General features: G+C 39.4%; 1 long non-coding RNA gene across 1 annotated transcript; it reads right to left on the bottom strand.

The window, feature by feature from the left end:
• Positions 1 to 960: 960 nt before the first annotated feature.
• LOC139034221 (uncharacterized) lies at positions 961 to 9,557 on the bottom strand. The gene is made up of 2 exons (XR_011486641.1): positions 9,030 to 9,557; positions 961 to 1,236 (listed from the first exon to the last, which is right to left on the bottom strand). It is a non-coding gene; the product is annotated as an uncharacterized lncRNA (long non-coding RNA).
• Positions 9,558 to 9,775: the final 218 nt, after the last annotated feature.

Raw genomic sequence — 9,775 nt, 5'->3', positions numbered from 1 at the left:
TCAGTTGTTTTTTATGCTTTCAGACTTTTGGCTTCCAGGCATTTGGAAGGCAAAGTCCTAACCACTAGACTGCCGGCAAGTCCCTAGGGAATATATTTCCAAATATATTGGAGGAAGATCATTCAAAAGTTCAGAAACCCAGTTTTGGAAAGAAATCAGAATGACGCAGGGGACTCCCCTTCAGGCTACCACCTGAGAATCTATGGTGAACAAAGAGTAAATGAGTGAATGTAGGTAAAGCTCTTAGAAAAATCCTTCTCAGAGTGTCAGTGCTATCTGATCATTCCATTAATAAATCTGGAAAGACGACCAAAACTTAATAGTTGTTACTTCCAGAAATTGAATCTAGAAGGCCACAGAAGAGGGAAGGAAGGAAACACAGATTTTCATTTATCTTCCTTTGTAACCTGTAAATTTTTCACAAGTGTGTTTTTCTCATTGCTTCTAACATAAAATGTTTTTTATAAACTAACCCCCAATGACATTGCATGAGGCACCCTCTTTGCTTTGCTCATGGTCCCAAGGTGAGGAATTCGGACAGGGCGCAGTGGGGGTGGCTCTTTCTGCTCTAGGATGCTGGGGTCTCAGGAGAGGAGACTCACAGGTTGGGGCTGACACTAACACTAGAAGCTGGACTCCTGTGGAGGTGACGTCACTGCCACGTCTGTAGCTGAAGCTGGGTTTGATGTTGGAGCTCCAGGAAGCCTCCCCACGAGGCCTGGGCTTCATCCCAGCAGGCAGGACTGCAGAGCTCATTCTTAGTGGTGGAGGGCTCCAACAGGAGATTGACCTGAGTGGCTCATGGCCTTTTCAGGCTTAACTGTGGACATTACACAGTGCTATTTCCAGGACATCTGTCTGTGATAAGTAAGCCCTCGTCACCCTGTATCAACTCTTGTTAAAGGAAAGGGCCTAGACCCACATCTAAGTGGGAGAAACGTAAACGAAATTAGACAGATGTTACGATTTCTACTTGTATTGATCAGTTTAAAAATACTCAATAGCAGCACACGGAAAGGTGCTCAGCATCACTAATCATCAGAGAAAAGCAGATTTAAAAAGAAAAAAACAAAACAGTGAGGTATGCAAATAACAAATTTTGATGAGGATATGGAGAAAAGGGAACCCTCCCCCATTGTTGGTGGAAATGTAACTCGCAACAGACACTACAGGAAACACAAAATACTAAAAATATAGCTACCATATGATCCAGCAGTTCTACTCCTGAGTATATATCTGAAAAACAAAAAATAACAAACAATATCTCTATTAAAAAAAAATACATGGACCCCACTGTTCATAGCAGCATTATTTACAATTGACAAGATATGGAAGTAACCTAAGTGTCCATCAGCAGACAAATGGATGAAGAAGATGTGATATATGTGTGTGTGTATGTATATATGTGTGTGTGTGGAGAGTGGATTTGGAGGGTATTGTGCTCAGTGAAATAAATCAGAAAAAGACAAATACTGAATAATATCACTTATATGTGGAATCTCAGTAACACAACAAACTAGTGAATGTAACAAAAAAGCAGCAGATTCACAGATATAGAGAACAAACTAGTGGTTGCCAGTGGGGAGAGGAAAGGGGTGAAGAATAATGATGGGCGATTAAGAGATAAAGATACCATTTGTTTAGAACTGCCATATGACCCAGCAATCCCACTTCTGGGCATACACACCAAGGAAACCAGATCTGAAAGAGCCACATGCACCCCAATGTTCATTGCAGCACTATTTATAATAGCCAGGACATGGAAGAAACCCAGATGCCCATCAGCAGACGAATGGATGAGGAAGCTGTGGTACATATACACCATGGAATACTACTCAGCCATTAAAAAGAATTCATTTGAATCAGTTCTAATGAGATGGATGAAACTGGAGCCCATTATACAGAGCGAAGTAAGCCAGAAAGATAAAGACCATTACAGTATACTAACACATATATATGGACTTTAGAAAGATGGTAACGATAACCCTATATGCAAAACAGAAAAAGAGACTCAGATGTATGGAACAGACTTGTGGACTCTGGGAGAAGGAGAGGGTGGGATGTCTCAGGAGAACAGCATTGAAACATGTATATTATCTAGGGTGAAATGGATAACCAGCTCAGGTTGGGTACATGAGACAAGTGCTCAGGCCTGGTGCACTGGGAAGACCCAGAGGGATCGGGTGGAGAGGGAGGTGGGAGGGGGGACTGGGATGGGGAATACATGTAAATCCATGGCTAATTCATATCAATGTATAACAAAAACTACTGTAATGATGTAAAGTAATTAGCCTCCAACTAATAAAAATATAAAAAAAAAAAAAGATACCATGTGTAAAATAAATAAGCTACAAAAAATAATTGTACTACATGGGGAATATAGTCAGTATTAAAGAATAACTCTAAGTGGGGTAAAACCTCTAAAACTCATGAATCACTATGTTGCACATTGACCACAGCCTTGTCTAACTCAATGAAACTATGAGCCATGCTGTGTAGGGCCACCCAAGATGGATGGATCATGGTGGAGAGTTCTGGGGAAACGTGGTCCCACTGGAGAAGGCAATGGCAAATCACTTCAGTATTCTTGCCTTGAGAACCCCATGAACAGTATGAAAAGGCTAAAAGATATGACACTGAAAGAACTCCCCAGGTTGGTAGGTGCCCCAAATGCTACTGGAGAAGAGTGGAAAAATAAGACCAGAAAGAATGAAGAGATGGAGCAACAGCGAAAACAATGCCCAGTTGTGGATGTGACTGGTGATGGAAGTAAAATCTGATGCTCTAAAGAACAATATTGCTTAGGAACCTGGAATGTTAGGTCCATGAATGAAGGTAAATTGGAAGTGGTCAAACAGGAGATGGCAAGAGTGAACATTGACATTTTAGGAAACAGTGAACTAAAATAAATCAGAATTGGTGAAATTAACTCAGATGACTATTAAATCTACTACTGTGGCAAGAATCCCTTAGAAAAAAAAATGGAGCAGCCATTATAGTCAACAAAAGAGCTTGAAATGCAGTACTTAGGTGCAATTTCAAAAACAACAGAATGATGTCTGTTCATTTCCAAGGCAAACCATTCAATATGACAGTAATCCAAGTCTATACTCCAACCTCTAATGCCAAAAAAGCTGAAGTTGAAAGGTTCTGATGACAAACAAGACCTTATAGAACTACCACCCCAAAAAGGTGTCCTTTTCATTATAGGGGACTGGAATATAAAAGTAGGGGCCTGGAGTATTAGGAAAATTTGGTCTTGGAGTACAAAATGAAGCATGGAAAAGGCTAACAGAGTTTTGCCAAGAGAATTCACTGGTCATCGCAAACACCCTCTTTCAACAACACAAGAGAAAACTCAACACATGGACATCACCAGATGATCAATTCCAAAATCAGATTGATAATATTCTTTGCAGACAAAGATGGAAAAGTTCCGTACAGTCAGCAAAAACAAGACCCAGAGCTGACTGTAGCTCAGATCATGAACTCCTTATTGCTGAATTTTCCCTACTTTTAGTAGGGAAATTGAAAAAAGTAGGCAAAACCACTAGACCATTCATGTATGACCAAAGTCAAATGGCTTACGATTATACAGTGGAAGTGACAAATAGATTGAAGGGGTTAAATCTGATTGACAGAGTGCCTGAAGAACTATGGACTGAGGTTTGTGACACTGTATAGATGCAGTGATCAAGACCATCCCCAAGAAAAAGAAATGCAAAATGGCAAGATGGTTATCTGAGGAGTCCTTAGAAATAGCTGAGAAAAAAAGAGAATCTAAAGGCAAATGAGAAAAGGGAAGATGTACACATTTGAATGCAGAGTTCCAAGAAATAACATGGAGATATAAGAAAACCTTCCTCAGTGAACAATGAAAATAAATAGAGGAAAGCAGTAGAATAGAAAAGACTAGAGATCTCTTCAAGAAAATTAGTGATACTGAAAGTTTGTTGCTGAACAATAAGGCAGTGGGATTCTTGGCCTCCGGAGGAGATGAATTCAATCCGGGGCCAGAGAGGAGGCTGGATGGCTCAGTTTTGTGTAATAAAGTTTTATTAAAGTATAAAGAAGATAGAGAAAGCTTCTGACATAGGCATCAGAAGGGGGCAGAAAGAGTACCCCTTGCTAGTCTTTAGCTGTAGCTGTATGTTATATAGTCACTCGCAGTCTGTTAATGAAAAGAAAGGAATGTCTTAAAATTTAGAATGGCACCAGATAATTCATCCCAGGCCATAAAACAATTGACTTGAATCTTGTAGAAGGGCAGATTACCACACAAATAGTTTCATTTACATAGATTAGGGGAACAATATCTGAGTATAACATACTGGTTTGTCAAGTAGGTTGAGCCATTTGGCAGAACCAACTTGAAGACAGAGTCTGGGGTACATTAACATAGCTTAAGACAAATATTTCCATAAGAAAAAATGTATGGGTTAACTCAAGGTTTGAGAATAGTTAGCTTCAGTTGAAACCAGGTGTCATAGCAAGACAACATTTTATGAGAAACCTCCTTTTAAATTTGTATAGAGAAGGAAAAAAAAAATCGCTATTTTGTTTCCTCCTGCCGCTTAACAGAGATAAAAATGTCTGACACTTGCAGCCTATTTCCTCAGTTTGGAGACCCCTGGCCTTCCTGCCTGTTACCCTCTCAATACCAAGGGAACATTTCATGCAAACATGGGCAAACTAAAGGACAGAAATGGTGTGGATGTTAGAGAAGCAGAAGATATTAAGAAGAGGTGGCAAGAATACACAGGAGAACTATACAAAAAAGACCTTGATGACCCAGAAAACCACAGTGGTGTGATCACTCACCTAGAGCCAGACATCCTGGAATGCAAAGTCAAGGGGTGCTTAGGAAATACCACTACGAACAAAGCTAGTGGAGGTGATGGAATTCCAGTTGAGCTATTTCAAATCCTGAAAGGTGATGCTGTGAAAGTGCTGCACTCAATATGTCAGCAAATTTGGAAAACTCAGCAGTGGCCACAGGACTGGAAAAGGTCAGCTGTCATCCCAATCCTAAGGAAAGCCAATGCCAAAGAATGTTCAAACTAACTCACAATTGCACTTATCTCACACTCTAGCCAAGTAATGCGCAAAATTCTTTAAGGCAGGCTTCAACAGTATGTGAACCATGAAATTCCACATGTTCAAGCTGGATTTAGAAAAGGCACAGGATCCAGAGATCAAATTGACAACATCCACTGGCTCATCAAAAAAGCAAGAGAGTTCCAGAAAAATATCTACTTCTGCTTTATTGACTATGCTAAGGCATTTGATTCTGTGGATCACAACAAACTGTGGAAAATTATTCAATAGATGGGAATACCAGACCACCTTACCTGCCTCCTGAGAAATCTGTTTGGAGGTCGAGAAGCAACAGCTAGAATTGAACATGGAACAATAGACTGGTTCCAAATTGGTAAAGGACTATGTCAAGGCTATATATTGTCACCCTACTTATTTAACTTACAAGCAGAATACATCATGCAAAATGTTTGGCTGGATGAAGCACAAGCTAGAATCAAGATTTCCAGGGAGAAGTATTAATAACCTCAGATACACAGATCACAGCACCCTTATGGAAGAAAGAGAAGAAAAACTACAGAGACTCTTTATGTCTGGCACTGAAATGCAGGAAACTTGACCTGACTGAATAAAATACATTTATACTTTTTTTTTCCTCTCCTCAGACTTTTGTTTCTACATTCTAATGTGCAGTGGTGTCTCACTGTAGATTTAATTTGTATTTCCTAACAATGAACTGTACTGAATACATTTCTGTATGCTTACATATCTTCTTTGGAGAAATGTTTACTCAAATATTTTGCCATTTCTACATGTGTCTTATTTGTAATTTCTAAGATTTCACTATATACTCTGGATATCAGTCTGCTATCGGACACATGACTTGCAAATACCTTCTTCCTGTCGGTAGGCTTGTCTTTTTTTCTTTTTTAATGCACCCTAGACACAACTGTAAGAGCTTACATTATTTTTAAGAGGATAAAATATAGGATAAAGTCTTTATGAGTTTGAACTATGAATAGAGTTCATAGAAATGATATCAAAAAATGAGTAATGAAACAAAAGTTGGTAAACTGGACATTAAAATTAGTTTTTCATTTCAACAAACATTGTGATAGAGATATTTTAAAACTGGATTGTGTTGCTGATTAATCAACTCAATGATATATAAAATTATTGAAGTGTATATTTATAGTGGGTGAATATATGATACATAAATTATACATAAATACAACTGATAATAAGCAGCCACAATCAGATGAGTGTGTCTGTGTATGTTCTAAGCCACTCAGTCAATTCCAACTCTTTGCAAGTTGGACTACAGCCCAACAGATTCCTCTCTCCATGGGATTCTCTGGTCAAGAATACTAGAATGGGTTGCCATTTCCTACTCCACGTGATCTTCCTGACCCAGGGATTGAACCCATGTTCCTGCATTGGTAGGAGAATTTTTTACCATTGTACCACTGGGGAAACCCTCATCAGATCAGTAGTTGCCCAGAAAAATAAAGTGAAGGATCTCAATGAAACTAACGGCTAGTGAACAAACTAACGATACAGACAAATCTTACACAAGACAGTAAGGAGAGCCCGGTTTAAAAAAAAACAAACAAACCAAAAAAAAAAAAAAAAAAAAAACCCAAAACTGGGAACAAAGAGGGCTATAATGAGGGATGAGTTTGCTTTTATTGTATGAGAGTGATGTAAGTAACTTTTCCAGTGAACTTGGAAATACTGATGGAATTTTTGATATCTCCTAAAACGCAAATTATTAAATTGATTCAGAGCCTAGTTTTAACACGGGGTCATTGAAGGTTTAAAGGAGACCACAGGCTGGCTGCCACTTGGACCAGGAGCTGGTCGCACCGGTGAGGGAGGAGCCTGATGGTCTCGAAGTGCAGCTAGGAAGGCAGAGAGAGGCAGTATGAATGTGAAGGCAGCTGGAGAAGAAAAAGTGGGATGAGGGTCAGACTGGGCAGGCAGGTGTGGAGGTAAAATGATGAAAGGCAAGCCCCTGTGCCAGGGGGGTCAGAGGTCAAAGGCCCTTCCTCACTGCAGAGTGCACAGGCAGGTCCCCGCCCCCGCGGTGACAAACGCCCTGCTGAGTGGGCAAGGCAGTGGCAGCCTCTCTGAGGCGCCATTGGCCCCACGTGTCAACACTGAATCTTCCCACTCCTTGGGCTCCGTGACTTCACTTCTAGGGGTGTTTCCTGTAGTTACCTTGGCCCAGGAGGTCTAAAACCTAGTTTCTTTGCACCGTTTTCTGAAAGGGAAATGTCAGGAAAGATCTTAAATATCTCTCAGTAAGGATCTCCAAGTAGAAATCCATGAACGTATCAGGATTCCCTGGAGAGCACGATGGGGAAGTGGTCCAACATGTCTTTCTAAGTGAACAGACTAAGTTTGGGAGAAACTTTTTCGAGTGCTTTGAAACTGCATATGAAATGAGTACCCTGAGCACAGAACGTGGACGCAGTGAGGGCAGAATACATGCTGCTGAGACTGCGGGGTTTTAAAGAAAGAAAGTTTTTGGTAGTCTAGAACAAAAAATTCAAGTGACATACACTACACAAAAATTAGAATTTCATCAATCTTTTTGTAATAATTTGTACACGAAAAAAGATGGAGTATTACATTTATAAAAAGAGCAGTGAGCAAAGAGCTTTTATACTCAGGAAAAGTTAAATGCACTGATCCACATCCAAAGACATGAAAAGTCTTCAGAAAATAAAATACCTAAGAAGACACTGGCCTAAGGACATGTAGTAAGGTCCAATTTGCAGTCATTTTTCAGTTAAGACATAGGGTTGAAAAGAAACATGCACTCCAATGTTCACTGAAGCACTATTTACAACAGCCAGGACATCGAGCACCGACACATCTTATATGTAATATTTAGGAATAAGGGAAGTAGTGGCAGTTAAATGTATTAATTAAATATATGGCATTAAATGTTCATCTTAATTAATTAAATATATACCAATTAAAATGTAATGGATGAAGTCTACCTCACTATTACTGAAGGCCTGAAACTACTCTTGAGGTATTGGTGTTTTAATTTTTAATTTCCTTTTCTACTACCTTTTTCTTTCTTACTCTCAGCCGTCATTTTAATTTCTCATGATTGTTTAATTTTGTGGAAGTTTCTTGCTAGCCTTGACTTTGTTGGAGACAGTGGTTTTACTAACTAGATTGGAAGAACAATGCAGTACTCCTGGCAGTTTTCTGAATTCCAGATCCATGTCTTTACAACCATGATGCAGCAGGATCCACATTCCATCCAGAATAATAACCCACACCACTGCCAGCTGTTTTCAGAGCCATGAAACACATAGCATGTAAACTATCTAGGTTTTAGCTCAATGCCCAGACCCATCTAAATCCTTCTACATACATACTCAGATGAAATTTAAGGATGATATTTTTTCTAAGTAATGCTCTAAATTTTATGTAAGTGATTTACCTATGCTTTCAATTCAGTTACTGCTTAATTAAAACTACAGGATTAGGTGGGTCTGGTGTTTACAGATTGCTATATTGTACAACTATAAAATGTAAAAGATCACTTAAAGAGTGATTTTTTTAAAAAAATGTGCTCTGCGTGCGTGCTCAGTGGTGTCTGACTCTTTGCAACCCCATGGACTGTAACCTTCCAGGCTCCTCTATCCATGGACTTTTCCAGGCAAGACTACTAGAGTGAGTTGTCATTTCTTACTCCAGGGGATCTTCCCAACCCAGGTATCAAACTCAAGACTCTTGTATCTCCTGCATTGACAGGCAGATTATTTACCACTGCACCACTTAGGAACCCCTTTAAAATGCATCAAAGCCTTTTTATCATGCTTGGGCTGAGGACTTGAAATCCCAAACTAGTCATTTTATTTCTATAGGAGATTCCATATCCACAAAAGTAACCAATCCACCAATTCTTTTGGTGGCCAATCTTTTACTTTTGTTGTTGTTGTTATTTTGTTTTGGTAAAAGCTACTTACCCTTCTGGACTTCCCAGGTGGCTCAGCAGTAAAGAATCCACCTGTAATGAAGGAGATTCAGGTTCCATCCCTGGGTCGGGAAGATCCCCTGGAGAAGGAAATCGCTACCCACTCCAGTATTCCTGCCTGGAGTCTCATGGGAAATCCCAAGGACAGAGGTGTCTGACAGGCTTCACAGTCCATAGTGTCACAAAGAGTGGAACAAGACTGAGTGTCTGAGCACAGGACAGTTAGCCTCCCTAAGCCATGCCTCCAAAGGACACTTTCTTCAAGCTCACATGATAATTTAAGGAGTAACTTGGAATGCCTTGCCTTGGAAAGTCAGCATACATTGTTCACTTAGGATGTAATAATCTCCAATAAACAATTCTCATTTTCCATTCTTGATTTTCCAGTTCTTAGAAACACTCGGTGCTCTGTTTTGCCTCATTCATATTTTTTTTAAAGAAACCAAAATCTATTTTAGATACTTCAAGCAAAAATAAATATAGAGAAATGGTACTTACAAAGCCTATAGATATCTTGGATGAGTTCCAAGTCACTACATTTTCCTGTTTTTTTTTTTTTAATTTTTTTAGTTTTGATCTATAGAGTCATAAATTTTCTCTTACAACACGTATCATAAAATGGTTAGAAATCCCTGCTGATTATGGAGACATCCCTGAATATTTCTGAGGGTAAGGAGATTAACCTGAAGCCCCCATAATGTGCAGTTACAGAGATAACATAGAAGGGTAAGAAATAAT

This window comes from Odocoileus virginianus, unplaced genomic scaffold, assembly GCF_023699985.2.
Source record: "Odocoileus virginianus isolate 20LAN1187 ecotype Illinois unplaced genomic scaffold, Ovbor_1.2 Unplaced_Contig_51, whole genome shotgun sequence".
NCBI classification, from domain to species: Eukaryota; Metazoa; Chordata; class Mammalia; order Artiodactyla; family Cervidae; genus Odocoileus; species Odocoileus virginianus.
This window is presented reverse-complemented; position numbering and strand designations above follow the sequence as displayed.